Genomic DNA, 17,727 nt, shown 5'->3' with positions numbered 1-17,727 from the left:
TACTCTACATTGATGTTTAAACCCACGATTTGAAAAAGTGATGTCAATTTTGAAGGTTGTCTTCGCTATAGTAAGCATGAAAGTAGTATAATAATACTTTACTATCCACACCTTAATTATGCATGATTCGTACTCAAGCCGCTATATGCACTATTCAGATTTGACGAGGAGATGACTATAAACAGTGCGGGCATGTTCGTCGCAAAAGTCTTCTCGTTAGCTTTAAACTATAGTAGGATAGTAGGAGTTATGAATTGTACATTAAACTTAATATAACAATTTGCGTTCAAATTTTTTCGAGCAAACTTATTATAATACATACAAATACACTGTATGTTACCGTGTTCGTTTGAACAGTTCAAACAGATATATGTATAATTCTTATAGTTCAATACTGTGCATAGTACAAACAGAATTATGTCTCATTACGAATTGATAGAATTAAGAATTAACTTTCCTACCTCGAGTATAATGATATAAAAAAATGATCACGTTTTCAACTGGCATTTATGCATTACTATCCTACAAATGTAAGTTTTATAAATAACGCTAAATATTTATTACTAAAAATAAGATCAGATTAAATAAAACTAATGAAAACAAACACTATGTGGCATTACAACATAGTATAATATAAAGAGTATTTTCCCGAAACTACAGAGATTTAAATTATTATATTATCATTAAAAAGAATTTTCTCAGCTACTTTTAAAGTACACCTATGAGATTTATTATGTGTACAACATTATTTAAAATACCAAAATTATGAAATCCTTTTTCGAAAATCATCGGTTAGTGTGAAATTGGTTTAGTCAAGTGTATATAAACCAGTGTATTACAAAAGATGAAAAGTAACATTCTCTATTATTCCGAAAATGTCTAGTCATATAAGTCAACATAATAAAAAACATGGAGAATACTTAGGCGTGTTTCGTCCAAATTTTAATAGGAGTTTGTAGACAAATGTTTTATTTTATTTTCTTCTCATAGTTACTCTGGGGTTTTAATAATGTCAAGTAGAAAGTTGATTGAAGTCATAGAAAATGTTCACTGGAAGTGTGACATACGAAGAACATTCCTGACATATTTTTCATAGCTTATCTTCCACATACTTTAAATTCGCTCAAGAATAATTATTCAGCCACAGGAAAAGAACGTCGAACATAACGTCGAAAACGTGGGAATTTAAGACAGCGTTAAATTCATTTAAGTCATCCACAACCCACACTCTCAATGAGAGCCAAACGTCCAAATAGCGAAATAACCAAATCGACGACCCAAGCATCTTTTGCAAACGCAATTCAATAGATGAAACTGTGATAATAGCGAAGCCAAGATTAGAAGAAACAATGATGCAAACTCCACTGGTCTACAATCTCCCAGGAGCCTCATCTACGCCATTACATCTACCAATAATCTCACTTGCCAAGATCAGTGAACCAAGTATAACTTAGTCTATATCTGATTACGAATCTAAATCCCAGGAGAACAGCAGTTCAACTGATGGAGACGAACCAGATATTAGCCCAGTTTTGCCACAACCTACGAACACGAATAACATTGTCACACCAGCAGATGAAATTCGATGAAAATTAATAGGAGAAGCTTGCAGTAGATTAATCGCAGGTCACAAGGGTGTAACGGAAACCTTAAATCAATTAACCCTTTCGGTACTACCGCCGCCTATTGGCGGCATCCACGGAAAGTTATGTGGGCACTTTATGTGGGCACCGTGAACAGCACCAACGGAAAGTTATGTGTGTATGATTACTCTCTATAGTACACATTACTTTACTATTCTGTGTTTAAAATTCCCGGCTGTTCTAATCGTTCCATTATAATATAATTAGTAGCAGTCAACAGCGTGCCTTAATTATATATGTTTTATAATATATAGATAAGCTACGAAAAACAAATTGGAATGTTTTCTTATATCGTTAATTTTTTTAATGTATAACTTACAATTTGAATTTAGTTCCCTTCAGGATGAGTGTAAAACGCTTGAAAGGAGAACAATGGATAAAGGAAATCATTGATTCCAAAAGAGATTCTGATGAAGAAAATCAATATAATTTAGCATTTCGCAAAAGGAGGAACAATCGAGCACGTGTACTTGGCACCTCGGTATCTGAAGAAGCAGTAGAGCCTGAAGTACGAATTGATACTCCTTCTAGCATCAAATGGATATCAAAGAAGCTTAGTCCAAAAATTCATGATTTTACGCCACATCATTCGGGAGTAGTAGGGAACAATTTAAATCGTTCGTCGAGAATTTTAGACTACTTCAGACTGCTTTTTTCTAAAGATTTAGTTAAATTTATTCTGCAAAAAACAAACTATTACCGGTGTCGACAGCTCAAAAGAGATCACTTGAACGCTTCAGAAGGGATGGAAGTGGATGAATTATATTGTTTTATTGCTGCGTCGTTATTAATGACGCGAACCAAAAAGCTATCCTTAAATGAAAATTGGTCTAAAGATAAGTTTCTCCGAAGCGATATTTTCAGTAAAATTATGAGTAGAGATCGCTACTTTTCATTATTGAAAATGTTGCATTTTACGGACATAGTCGGCCACACTGCCGATCATTTACACAAAATAAATGAAGTAGTGGAAATGCTACGAACATCTTTTTATCAATGCATTTCAGCCATACCAGCGGTTATGTATAGACGAAAGTCTACTCCTCTACAAAGGCCGTCTCTCGTTTAAACAATATATTCCCTCGAAGAGGAGTAGGTTTGGCATAAAATCATTCCTACTTTGTGACTGCAAGACGGGTTATATCCAAGATATAATCATTTATTGTGGGGCTAGTACTACTGTAGCTACCGAATATCAATATATTGGAAAGCCAGGGAACATTGTAATGTCGCTTTTGCAACCTTCTCTAAACAAAGGCCATACTATTGTATTTATCTGGATAACTGGTTTTCCAGTCCCATATTGTTCAACCTACCCCACGAAAAAAGTACGAACGCTTGTGGCACTGTGCAAAGAAGACGGAAAGAGATGCTTAAAATAACTGATAAATTGAAAAAAGGAGAGGCAGTGTTCCGCTCATCTGAAAATCTGTTTGCAATGAAATGGTTTGATAGAAAGAAATTTTATATGCTTTTCACTATCCAAACCGCAGAATTTGCAGAAGTACCTAAGAAGTCAAGAAAAAATGAAATTATTCTAAAGCCCAAATGCGTAATAGATTATAACTCGTCAATGGGTACAATCGATAAATCAGATATGGTGATAATTACTATCGATGCAACTTGCAAAAGTTTAAAGTGGTAACGCAAATACTCTCTTTTTCCACTTGATCGACATTTGCGTGTGAAACGCATACTGCCTATATAAGCACACCACAAAAAAACAAATCTCAATGGCGAAATTTCACCTTCAGTTGATTAAGGAAATATTAGAAAAATAACACAAGAATCATGAATATCATCGGTGCAACAAGTCAGGAAGTTATTATCCCACAAGGCTCACAGGGGGACATTTTCCTTCGATATATCAGTCGGGGAAAAAAGATCGAAAACGAAGATGTGTTGTATGTGCGGCTGGTGGTGTGAGACGTGAATCCAAGTATCAGTGCGAACAATGTAATGTGGGCTTGCGCATTTCCCCTTGTTTCGAAAACTATCACACCAAGTTACACTATTAGTTTTGTCGTTGATTATATTTCACTATTAGTTTTATTATTTATTATGTTACACTATTAATTTTGTTATTTATTTTAATTTTGTAATATTGGACCATATTATTTATATCAATGCCATTTACTTTAATTAATGTACTGTAAAGAAAAAGATATGATTTTAAAACGTTAAGCGCCATGCCTGTTTTGTCTGTCCTTCCGTCTGATCCGCGAGATAAGATACCGTCGAAATCGGTTTTCTGCCGAGGATTGGTTTAGGTTACGACTAAGCAGTATAAACATTTTAGAAATGTTTTTCAAACACGTTAAATTCCGCGTCAGTCACCGATGTCGCGGTCCGAATGAAAAATTTAGTCTCAATCACGCTCGAGATTTCTATGAATGCCGCAAAACATGTTTTCGCGGTTTACGCTGTCGGACAGTGCAACCACTCTTGCGGAAAACTTCCTCGTTCCACGAATGTATAACCGCGGCCAGGTCCTCCGTACCGAAAGGGTTAAAAGAAAAATATCACTGCCCCGAAATGAGAAAAGATTCACAAGAATTCATTCGTTCACTTATCAGAACAAAACCCGTCAACCCGTGATTATTACGGACACATCTCTGGAACCTTTTGACGAACTTGCCACGACACATTTGGACTACTTCCAAAAACAATCAATGGAAATCGCTACATTTTAACTATGCGAGACAATTTAAAAAAGTATTGGTTAGCAGTTGTTTTATCAGATATTAAAGCCATGATAATAGCTGACGCGTCCGCGAGTCATTTCATTGCAATACGTGAGACACCAAAATCCATTTCGATAGATGAAAACACTAGTTTCTTGGGAAACTAATACTACATGTTGCCGAGATGGATCGTTAAAAAGGAGCCATATATTGTATTAACAGAACATCTAAAACAATACATCGAGTCATATGAAGAATGGGACCTCTACTTACCATTTGCCATGATTTCATATAAATACCTCCGTCCACGAAGCTACGAATTTCACATCCCACGAATTAATCTTCGGGAATTACGATAAGTGAGCTAATCCGACATAACTTATGGTGGAGTAATACGTCCATGTGTAAAAAGAACCTGAAACAAGTAAATTCGATCCACGTTACATCGGGCCATACGAGATAGTAGATGTCGGATATAAATAATGCAATTTTAAAAACAGATGCGACCGGACACCTAATCGCGAAACATCAGGATAAATTAAAACACTCCTTCGTCTTCGATAGTTCGTCCGACACAAATTAAAAATTGGATTCACTTTCAGGATGAAGTAAATCCCGCTGATTATCCAGAGGTGCACGAGGATCTCTTAATATGCCAATGTATAAGGAAAATGCAACTCGTGTTTGAAGCTGAAGAATACAAATTGTGTGAAAAATGTTGGTCTCGAGTGGCAGCAGAAGAAAGAGAATTATTTCCTGAAGGCTGCTGGCATACCATCGCAGGAAACCACAGAAGTGAGGCAGATTGTCATTGTGAAGGATATGGTTCTGTAATCCTGGAAACATCAAACGCTAGTCGATGCCGAGAATGCATCGAAGAATACATATTTCGAAATGTAACTGGAGACATTACAGTAATTAAAAAATGGCAAGGCCATTGATGTGGTTACTCAGTGGTAGCATCATGACCGTTGACAGCAACACACGCACATATATACTGCAAATAATTAATTTATACAAGCAGGAGAGTCATCGGATGAGAGCATTAATACTTTTGAAGAAATACTTCAATGTAGCAAGGAAAAAAATGTAGACCTTATATTTCATTGTGGAGATTTATTTCACGATGCGAAACCAACAACTTCTGATGAACTAAAATGTATAGAATTGTTAAATAAATACTCTATGGGTCCCAGGTTAGCAAGATATGATAATATCAATATAAGATGGTATTTGAAGTACGACAAATATTAATGATTGTCTTTTCATCAGAGCTATTAACATCCAATTTTTGAGCGAGCCAGAATTAACATTCCCACACTGTACTTTTAAAACTGTAAATTTTTGGGATCCAAATTTTAATATTGACATGCCAATATTTTCCATTCACGGGAAAAATGAACATCTAAGTAAGAAATATAATATTTTTACGGCGACTTGTCCAAATCAAGTCGCTGTAATGTGAAACTGCCCTGTTGTGAGCAACTCCTTAAAGAAAAATAGAAGAGAGGGGTTGCCACGGAGGTGTTTTATCAACGGACAATCGAGGAGTCGGGATCGGACCGTCGAGCGATCAACACCATCTAATTCAAAGATCTCTAACATAATTTAGTTGTATTATAGTTCGTGTTCTCTATTGTAAATAAAATGCCGCGACGCGGGAGAAGTGTAGTAATTCGTAACATTGGGGGCTCCTCCGGGAACGAAGAATCGATCGAAAATGTCACGCCGGCATTGGAGATCCTGTTTTCAAACCTCCGACAAGAATTATGCGAGCAACTGCAGGAGCAGCAGAGGCAGTTCGAGGCGCGACTGGAAGCGGACAGGCTTCAGCGCGAGGAACGGGAACAGGCTGCTGCGTCCGAACGAGAGGCTCGCATGGAAGAGAGGATAGCAAGGATCGAGAACCAATGCCAGGTGCTATCGGATTCATTGCGATATTCTGTCTTAAATTCTGCGGCATTCTCGTCTGTGGAACACTCGGAGGCGCGTGTAAATAGTGCGGACACTGTTGTAAATAATGTTAATATTGTATATAACGCGAGTGTACCTATTGCTCCGAGTGTTCCTGTATTTGCTTCACTGTCGGTGCCATCCTTGCCTGCGTGTCGTGAATCTACACGCTTCGTAACTGGATTAGGATATTCCGTGAAGCCGACACGTTATGACGGTTCCACGTCATGGGATGAGTACCGAATTCAATTTGAAATGGTCGCGAATGTAAATGGCTGGGACGAAGCAAAGAAAGCTGCGGCTTTAATTGCTTCGTTGGATGGTCCGGCTCGAGGAGTACTGACTTCTCTTCCCGCCGATAAGTATTTCGACTTCCAAGAAATAGTTTCGGCAATCGAGTTTCGGTTTGGTCAAAAGAACTTTTCGAAGCTAAATTACGTTCTATTTCAAAATTATAAACAGCGGCAAGGGGAGTCAATTTCTGCATTGGCCACGGAGATTGAGAGGCTGGCGCAATGCGCATTCTCGGAATGTCCAATGGATGTTCGGGATCGTTTGGCCGCCTCTCAGTTTGTGACGGCATTGGCCAATGAAGAGATGAAGAGAATGTTGAGATATGAAAGTTTTACATCTCTTAGAGCTACGGTGACCAGAGCTCTAGAGATGGAAGCTCTCAATAAATTAAGCTCTCAAAAAACACAAACGAGTGAACGGAATTTAAAACGTCCCTTTACTTCCGAGGGAATGCTGGAACGTGCGGCTGAACGGCATTCTGAACGAGTGGTTGGACATCAACGGGAGTTGCCGCATTGCTGGAGCTGTGGAAAGAAGGTCCACCTCCAACGGGATTGTTTAAAGAAAATAAGGAAGGAGACTTCGCAGGGAAACTTCAAGAAGTCGGAATAATGGGGGATAGTCCAACTTCATCTTCCGTTTTTCCCCCTGTCGTGCTGCGTTTGGAACCTATTCAGCGAGGGATTTTCTTCGTCGAAGGCATCGTTGGAGCGAAGAAAAGGAAAATCATCTTGGACACGGGCTCATCGGTTAACCTTCTACGGGAAACTTATGCTACAAGGCAGAATAGTTTGGCGAGCATGACAGGAGTGAAGATTTTTTCAGTCTCCGGTCAGAGATTACCGATTTTTGGTAAAAAGCAACTACCTGTTTCTATTGGAGAAGTCGAGACCGAAGAAGAGTTCTTCTTCGTCAGTATGATGGAAGAATGCATTTTGGGAATCGAATTTCTTAAAAAGCATGCCTGTCAACTGGACTTTACAAACGAGGTTCGTCATTTGAAAGGAATGCAAGTGCCGTTGCTGAAGTATGGAGAAGATTCGGCTACGAAGGAGATAAAGAAAAACAGGAATACATTAGTACCGGATCATCTTCAGGATCTTCATCAGAGATGTTCTATAAACCTGTCCGCAGAGCAAAAGAAAACTTTTGCCGAGTTATTGACGGAATTTGCAGATGTTTTTGCGAAAGATTCCGAAGAGGCGGGCAAATGTGACGTAGTATGTCACAAGATAGATACCGGTGACAGTTTTCCCATAAAACAGGCACCCCGACAATTACCTCTTCATCGACGTTCAGAAGTAGATGAATTATTGTCGAAAATGGAACGACAAGGAGTCATAGAAAAGTCTCAAAGCCCCTGGTCTTCACCCGTGGTATTGGTCAAGAAGAAGGACGCGTCCATCAGATTTTGCGTGGATTACAGGCGTCTGAACAATATCACCAAGAAAGATTCGTTTCCCCTTCCAAGGATAGAAGATACGCTGGACGCTTTGGATGGCTCCTGTTGGTTCTCGACGATCGACTTACAAAGTGGATATTGGCAGATATCCATGGATCCTGTACATAAGGAAAAGACTGCCTTTTGTGTGGGTACTGGATTATGGCAGTTCAAAGTCATGCCATTTGGTCTTTGTAACGCACCAGCTACCTTTGAACGTCTAATGGACAACATCTTAAAAGGGTTAAACTGGAAGATTTGTTTGGTATACCTCGACGACATCATAATTTTCGGTAGAAGTTTTGAAGAGGAAGTACAACGTCTGCGGAAGGTACTTGCTCGCCTAAGGAAAGCTTGCTTGCTGATGAGCCCGAAGAAGTGTAATTTCTTCTGCAAAGAAGTGAAATATCTTGGACACGTAGTATCCGAGATGGGTGTACAAACTGATTCTGAAAAATTGGATGCAGTAAAGAATTGGCCGGTGCCGAAGAATAAGACCGAGTTGAAGAGTTTCCTGGGTCTTTGCACTTATTATCGGAAGTTTGTTAAAAATTTCGCCGATATTGCGAAGCCCTTACATCGTTTGACCGAGAACGAGAAAATCTTCGTGTGGACGGAAGAAGCGGAACATTCGTTCGAGGATTTAAAAAAGAAATTGATGGAGTCTCCCATTCTTTCTTATCCGTCGGTTAATACAGAATTCATTTTGGACACGGATGCCTCAAATTTTGCAATTGGAGCAGTTCTTTCTCAAATTCAGCAAGGTCGGGAGAGAGTAATCGCCTACTTCTCCAAGACGCTAGGAAAAGCTGAGAAGAATTATTGCGTTACTCGGAAGGAACTATTAACGATAGTGAAATCTATTGAACATTTACATCATTACCTTTATGGGCGTAGATTCCTTCTGAGGACCGATCACGCTGCTTTACGTTGGTTGCTGTCTTTCAAGAATCCGGAAGGACAGGTAGCACGTTGGATCGAGCGGATTCAGGGATATGACTTTGAGGTGAAACACCGGGAAGGAAGACTCCATCAGAACGCGGACGGTCTTTCTCGCAAGCCTTGCGAATCGCAGGATTGTGCGCGATGCAAGCGCCTGGAGAAGAAGACGGAAGAAAATGGAGACGTAGTTCTGCGGACACTCTGCGAAACATTTGATTTTGAAGAGTGGAGGAGAAAACAGGAGGAGAATGAAGAAATTGGTTTCATCCTGTCAAGAAAAAAAGAGGGTAGCAGGCCCGATTGGCAGGAGATTTCGGACAGGAATACGAGAATTAAATATCTCGTATCAATCTGGGATTCCTTGGAAGTTTACGAGGATCTACTGTTTCGTAAGTGGGAATCCCCTGATGGAAAAAGTAACAAGTGGTTACTGATGGTTCCAAGAGAAATGGTAAGCTCGGTGATGACAGATTGTCATGATACACCGGCGGGTGGCCATTTCGGAGTGAACAAAACTCTGGACAGGGTACGTCGAAAATTTTACTGGCCTGATAATCGCAAGGATGTGGAAGACTGGTGTCGTCGATGTAATACTTGTGTCGCAAGGAAAGGTCCGAGGGAGAGGGGACATGGACCTCTCAAGATTTATAATGTCGGGGCACCGTTTGAAAGGGTAGCGCTCGACATTGTGGGACCGTTTCCGAAGTCTGCGGCTGGTAACAAGTATGCGCTGGTCGTTGTGGATTATTTTACGAAATGGCCGGAGGTAGTTCCGTTGCCGGACCAGCGCGCGACGACTGTTGCGAAGGCCCTTCTTACAGAAGTTGTAAGTCGTCATGGCGTACCGTTGGAACTTCATTCGGATCAGGGGAGAAATTTTGAGTCGGCGGTCTTCAAGCGGTTGATGGTGCTGCTTGGTATTAAGAAGACTCGCACTACTCCTTTGCTTCCACAATCTGATGGGCTCGTGGAGAGGTTGATTCGGACTCTGCTGCAGTATTTTTCAATGTTTGTAGCGGATCATCAACGGGATTGGGACGATTGGATACCGTTATTTTTACTATCCTATCGCTCAAGCAGACACGAGACAATGAAGAACACTCCATCGATGATTCTCACTGGTAGAGAGCTTCGACTTCCAATGGATCTTCAGAGAGGACTCCCGCCTGAATCAAGATATGAGGAGGACGAGTTTGTTCAGCAAACGCGTATCAGACTGGCTAAAATTCATGAATTTATTCGCCAGAGACTGAGAATTAGCGGAGACAAAATGAAATCTTGGTATGATGTTTACGCTAATTCAATTACGTTTGCTACAGGCGAGAAAGTATGGCTGTTCCAACCACGAAGGACGAAAGGAAAATGTCCCAAGTTGCAGTCCGCGTGGGAAGGTCCTTATGTGGTACAGGACCGCCTGAACGACATTATTTATCGTGTAACTCGTTCTCCGAAGTCGAAACCGAAGATCGTACACGTTAACCGCTCGGCTCGCTACGACGCTGTACACAGAGGCCTTTGACTGTCTCTCACTCAAGAAGAGGACGTTTCTTCGCAGAAGACGAGGGAGTGATCTGTGTACTGACACGCTGAGCTCTTTCCATTTGTGGAAGAAACGGTTCGATGGGGGAAGGAAGTTGTATCCTCTGGAAGATTACGTCCTCCCATTGGGGAGTGAGGACGTGTTCTCAGGAGGGTACACCCTTTCCTGACTGATCCACAAAAAGAGATGCACGGGATCCCATATTACTGCAGGTAGTATCCTGTGGTGATTGGAGGTGCATCCGGGGAAGAGTTTTGGTGATTGATCAGAGCAGGGAACTCCCGGGAAGTCTACAAGTGAGAAGTTCTCAAAACTTCTTCAAGAAAGAAACGCTCAAGCCTCAAAACGAAGAATTAAGAGGAAGGGTGAGCGACAGTGATTAGAGCTGTACGCGTCGTAGAAGTACTGACGTTCTGCTCAAGGTTTTTTTTGGTGGTTTTCCCTTGAGACGGAGGACAAATGTCAGGACGTAAACTGTCTGGAAAAGGCCACCTGGGTAACTAATTTCATTCTTTCCTTGTTTACCTACTTTTCAGACAGAAGTACTTGCGGTGGAGGTTACCTGTCAGTTGTCCGATGGAACGATAGTTCGAGGTTATAGGACTGAAGCTGGCAGGATTAACGGTTCGATTGTCGTTGGTCAACACAAGTGAAATTTGCCGCGGCCGGGACGGCCGCTCATTCGGCGAGGAGGGCAATGTTACGGCGACTTGTCCAAATCAAGTCGCTGTAATGTGAAACTGCCCTGTTGTGAGCAACTCCTTAAAGAAAAATAGAAGAGAGGGGTTGCCACGGAGGTGTTTTATCAACGGACAATCGAAGAGTCGGGATCGGACAGTCGAGCGATCAACACCATCTAATTCAAAGATCTCTAACATAATTTAGTTGTATTATAGTTCGTGTTCTCGTGAAGTGTAGTAATTCGTAACAATATCAATAGTTTAAGTGCAGTGATTTTTCAACATTGATTCAGCCATTAGTAATTATAATCAAAATTATAGGTTGTGGAACAAATGGGCCAAATGGACTTGTTGTCTGTGTCTGGTTTCATAAATTATTTTGGAAAATGGACAGCCACCCCCAAAATGATCATTCCTCCACTGATGATAAAAATGGGTAATACCCATGTTGCAATTTTTTGTTTAAGCTGCATGAACGATGATAAATTAATACGGATGTTGAACGATTTTAAGGTGAACTTATGAGATCCATATATGTATTGAGAGGTCTTTCCATTTTTTTTTATTGCAAATGATTTTCATTCATAGGTGAAATGCTTTAATTTGTTTGTTTTACATAAAAAACGTGCACCATGTCTTAAACGTGGATATACTTCGCAAGCCCACCTTCCCTCTTTTGTTGACTTTGTTGTGTGGGGAGGGGAACAGGAATGTTGTATCACACACGTGTTTAACTCTAAAAGACAATACTACATTTCTCAAACAGGTATATTTTTAGATTTATTTATTAATTATGATGCATGAAAAATAAGAAACTACTGCTTAAGAAACGCACTTACAGATTGCGATTTCTTTATGCGAAGGCGAATCAAAGGCCAAACACATTGTCATATTTAGCGTAAACGGTAATAAGTTTAAGTTGAAGAAATTGAAATTAAAAACCGTTAGACCATTTGTGTTTGACACTCTGGTCCTTAATGATACAAATATAAAAAGTAATAATGATAGATTGCTATCAGAACCAGTTTTATTATCGTCGACCGACGCATAGAAAATGAATTGATTCCTAGTACCGCGGAACAATTGTCAAATCATCCGAAGCAACCGGTCTTGCCGTATATTCGATTGAAGGTAATTTACTTGAATGATAAAGAACGGTTCGATTCGACCAGGTAAGATTCTATTAGTATATTAACGAATACAAGTAATAAATGGAAATAAATAATATGTGTATTTTAGATTGGCACAGAAATATTGTGATAAAGTTGCTAATTCTCACGAATTAATTGTATTCTGTAAAACAAGAAGTTCCGGTAAGTACTCCAGGATACGACTGACATTATGGGCTATACTGAGGTAAACAAAAATTGCGATATTCTACAAGGTGCTCGAAGGTAAAATTTGTTTGGTTTTTTAATTAGGAGAATTAAGGTTTTGTGGAAACCACATACAGGCAAAACTAAAAGGACACAAGTTTGGTTGAAAATAAAAACCTATGAACAATACTAACAGTGAATGATCTAAATAAAGCATTAGATAAATTTGTTAACAAAAATAACACTAACGCTTTTAATAACCTACAGAGGTCGAGCATATACAATGTAATATTTCAAAATATTGATTTGCCATTATAAGCTCGATTGTATTGTTACTATTAATTCTTTACATATAGTCGTGAAATAAAAGAACTTGTGCTATGTTTGGAAACTACTGAAACAACTGCAAATATTGGAAATATCAGAAAAGAAATTAAAAATTATTGTGATAAGAGAAAGGAGGAAGCACAAAAAGAAAAGACAGAAGTATATGTATACTTGCAAACAAACTCATTTAAAAATGATAATATACTATCAGATTTGACAGATTGGATAATCGCATGCTATTTTATAGATGCAAACATTATTTGCTAATAGACCGGTAAAACCCTTCAATAATGACGAGATAATAGTTATTGTCAGTAGAGAGTAGTAACGATGAAGAAGAAGCGGAAAAAACAGATAAAGCTAATGGCAGTGGAGCATGTAACAAAAGCAAAGAAACCGATAAAACTAATGAAAATCATAAAAGTTCTGTTGGTATAACATCTGAGAGGTAATTTACTTCAACTCAAAAACAGACAACAGCGCAGGTACATCATCGAACTCTATTAAACGATTCACAGTTTATATGCATAGGTCTTTGATTTACTATTAACCATGACATTTTATCATTTGCTACAGGATGAAGCATTGGGCGGTGATGTAATAAAGAAAATAAATTGAGGGAAGCCTAATAAAATACGGTTCCTACGCAACTTCGATTCCAATTTAGATTAGTTTGTCCAGGTCCGAATCCTTGTTTATACACTACTTGTAAAACATTATATTAAACAAATACTTTACATTAAATCTTGAAATATTTGATAATATATAATATATATTATATATAATTCGGACATTCAAGTTGCAACAAAAAAAAATACATACTATAAACAAATTTTAAAATCGTATAAAATAGAGATTTAAAAACGACATCAATCTTAAATAAATACTAATGACAGAACAACTAGTACAAGAACTAGTAAAACACCGTTTATCTGGACTGTGTTTATCCAACATAGTAACCCGTTACCAACAATTGAATGTCAGGAACGATGCTCCTCTTATCCAACTCCAGTCTACGCGACATACCCATTATACAACACACTGTTTTTGTTTCTTAGTTAGAAATTCTAGCATAGTCTTCCTGCATAGAATGTAAGATAAGTAACGATTTAATTCAGTTACTTGTATGTATGTGATTCGTCCAGAAACTATATTCTCATTACGTCTTCACACAAATCAAACGAAAAGAGAAAAAGAGTGGTGCTTTGTATTCAAGAAAAATTTGAAATTAATAGACGCTTCAGAAACAATTAATTTCTTGTCTCGTAAATATAACATTGGTGGATTTACTGTATATATCATAAAAAAATTATTTGAAGATAACATATTAAAATGCAAAGAAGATGATGCAGCAAACACGAATAGAGGAATAAAAATGAATAACAGCTTCTAAAAGTCGGTGAAAGTAATTCATCTTTGCATGAAAGATCAGATAGCGAACAAACCGTAATCACAAAGTTATATGTATAATGTTGCAAGGTGCATTTCGCACTGCGTAGAGTGCGATGTAGAAAATGTGATTAAAAATGATGGAAATGATAAAGGATTTCATATTCTTAACGACAATAAAATAATATCTCAAGTTATAGAGGATCAATCTGAATTGAATGTATAATCAGGTACGCAATACAGTTTGTTATACAATACTTACGTTAAACAACTTAAGAAACAGTTTCAGATATCTAGAAATAAAGAAATAAATACAAGACATGCCCATAAAGCGACATTTTATTAGAAAATAAGCTTACATATTGCAAAGAAAATATATTAGGAACATCGTAAGAAAAGAGAGTGGAATGTATTGTATAAAGAGGTGGGAAAAGGTGAGCACTTAAAATAAACCTACCAGTTACAAAATGAAAAACTCTCGTTTTGTAACTATTCTATGCCTATAACGAAAATTAAAAAAAATACGTATTGTAGATCTCGATAAGTTACATGCATGCCGAAAATTTCATCGAAATCAGTTAACGCAAGGTCATAGTTACGAGCATTAAACAAATTTTAAAACAGCAACTTTCTCACAATTATTGGACAGAAATATTAAAAATCAGGACAAAACTGCGATTTTTGCGATCTTTAATTGTTTACCGCTTATACCAAAGTCAACCGATTCCGCTGAAATTTTCAACATGCATATAAATTACCGAGATCTACGAAATGCATTTCTTAAATCATCGTTATATATATTTCGTCATATATTATTTTCTTTAATCATTCTAAGCAATAACAAAATTCAAGTTGTTCAGTCCAGTTCTAAGCAAGTTATGGCGTTTTAAAAGTTGTCCGAATATTAATATAAATAAATATGGCCGCGACGCCATATATCCGCAAGAACCGATTGCCCACGTGGAAGACACGTGCTTCCAGTTTCGCAAGCTTTCTCGAGACGCCATATGCGTAACGCACGTGGCGTGTAATAATTCGCACTGGCGAATAATTAGCCCAGCCGAGAGAAGGTGTCCGAGCCATTGAAATGTAAATGAAGAAATTCGTACTGATAATGAGACTTAGGCTACCGCCGGAATCGCAGGCACCGTCCGTCCTTGACAACGGTGTTCCGGGGTAGCCCGCGTAGAATGTCCTCGCGAGCCGCTCTCTAGCGAGTCGCGACGACGGCCGCCGCAAAACTCTCAAATGGAGAGCCTGTAAGAGATCGAGCGCTACGCTGGTGACTCCGCCTCCCCGTGGCCCCCGCTGGAAACATTCTCCCGGCGGCTCGGCCCCCCCGGGGGCCGACTCGCCGGGGGAGTGGCTAAGTGAGTCACCTCCCTCGCGGGACGATCTTCCCTTCTGATGAACCGGTAAACGATGAGGAGGGGGTTTCTCCAAGCACGACGTCCGCAGTTTCCGGATGCGGACCTCTCTCTTCGCAGTGGTTTCAGCTGCTTTAACATCGACCGGCATAAGCAAGCACTGCTTCGCCCGGTCAGAGCTGGCCTCGGCACTGTTGCTCAATTAATGTAGACATTAGATGATAATGAGACTTACCGAAAAACCGATCAGAAATTCCCAGTTACGAATGCGGCTTCTGGCCGGTCACTAGTCTTGACATATCTTTGGAACGGTCGCTGCCAGTTGTTGCCAGCACTGTCCTTTATTATTTCGCCTGCTGCCCCATGGTCTTTAGCGGCTATCTTCCTTCATTACGTATGAATTAATCTCGGCTCGAATTGTCACAGTTACACTTATTTCTTCCAAACACCCAACGCTACGGTCTACGCGACAGTGATCCTCGTTCTCGGCAGATCGCTTCCTCAGCCAGAAACGAGGCATTCCCCACTCCCCAGACTCACGGCTCGGCACGACGCACAAACCCTACGCGCACTCGCCGTTGCTCAGGGCCGGCACCATTCGACTCAGCCCACGCTCCGAGCGTCCTAGATCTCGCGGCATAATTCAGTGACTGTAGAGAATACCGCAACATGTTACAATTTCAAGAAATTTCATTTTGTGCAAATACGATAAGCTCAATAAATGGAAAACCAAGAAAGGAATTGGTGGCCAGAACTTTAAAGGACAAACATCTCGAAAGTGAAAACATGTGACATTCAGTGTTTTTTCTTCCAGCCGCAGAATTTCCTTCTTTCCTGATTTTGTTAAAAGACTTACTAATCACTTTGCAAATAAAGATAAAAAAAATACAAAAATCATGCTTTCCACAAAACAAAAAAATAAATTATTATATTCAAAAAACTCTACCAAATTGCAGAAAAACAGTCTAGACTGAGCCCTCTTATAGCAAACTACGTGTTACATTTAAGATTACTTTTTTTGTCCGTGAAATGTGTATACGCTATACGTGATTGTACTGAACATGTGTAATAAATTATGATACCCAAAGCTCATATAATTTTCGAACTTTAGTATTTACCTAGCACTCTTTATAGTGATTAGATCAGTGCACAGAGATTGACATATAGTAATTAGATGAGTGTGCAGATGATAACTACAAAAGGCTCAGTAAATGAGCCGTTCAGTGCACACATCGCTTAACTCCATAAAAGAAAAAGTTGAGAAACGCGATGAAACGATGTACATTGTTTTCTAAAATTCCTGTTATAATATAGATTCACACATATAATGTAGAGTGCATAAATACAGATATAGCTTTCATCTGACGCTGTATAAAATTAATAAGAAAGAATAGCCAAAAAATAATCGTCAGTAATGTTACAGCTCCCCCCCGTGTCCGCTACCTTGTCGTGGTGGGGGGGCTTCGTGCCCTAATGATCCTCAAGCCTGTGTCGGCGGGGATTTTATTCCCTGGCAGGTTCTACCTAGCCGGAGTGGCTTGAGGTGAGGGGCCAACTAAAGTCGGACACATACCGTAAACCTGTGGTCATGTTTTACAGGAACGGGGGTCTTGCCTTAATCGGCCGGACCGCGAGGATGACAACCTCTCTAAAAAATCCCTAGCCCCAAGCAGTGTTGCGCGGTGAAGAGGGCGTAGCTGGAGTAAGTGCCAGCTATGGTTGGTGGGTGCACCAATCGTTAGCGGACAACCCCGGGGTACCTGGCGACCCCCCGGGCGTATTAGCCTTCCCCGGGTATGGCGGCTCTACCCGGGGTGACCTCTTTTCCGACCATTCTCGTGGGAACAATTATGGATTGTAATCAAATTAAAAAAACCGGGGAGGGGGGAAACGAGAGGGAGGAGGAGGCGCGCGTGGCTAGCGTGTGCCTCGAGCGTATAGATGGGTTGGTGTTGCGGGATCTACCCGCAACACGCGGCATAAAGAGGTCCGCTATGGACCGTGGCGAGTGCGATCGGGGTGAGGTGTCCGATCACTCGGTCTCCTCTCACCACTCTTCACAGAGCGCCCCGGGCTCCTCAACAGGGAGGAAGAGGGGAAGACCGCCGTCTACTGGCCAGTACGTTGGCCTCTATGAGGCTAAACGAAAGC

General features: G+C 39.9%; 1 long non-coding RNA gene across 1 annotated transcript; it reads right to left on the bottom strand.

Moving 5' to 3' along the window:
- Positions 1–4,497: 4,497 nt before the first annotated feature.
- On the bottom strand, positions 4,498–15,929 carry LOC143261212 (uncharacterized). The gene is made up of 2 exons (XR_013035400.1): positions 15,812–15,929; positions 4,498–4,742 (listed from the first exon to the last, which is right to left on the bottom strand). It is a non-coding gene; the product is annotated as an uncharacterized LOC143261212 (long non-coding RNA).
- Between the last annotated feature and the right edge of the window lie 1,798 nt (positions 15,930–17,727).

This window comes from Megalopta genalis, unplaced genomic scaffold (genome assembly GCF_051020955.1).
Source record: "Megalopta genalis isolate 19385.01 unplaced genomic scaffold, iyMegGena1_principal scaffold0041, whole genome shotgun sequence".
Taxonomy (NCBI): domain Eukaryota; kingdom Metazoa; phylum Arthropoda; class Insecta; order Hymenoptera; family Halictidae; genus Megalopta; species Megalopta genalis.
This window is presented reverse-complemented; position numbering and strand designations above follow the sequence as displayed.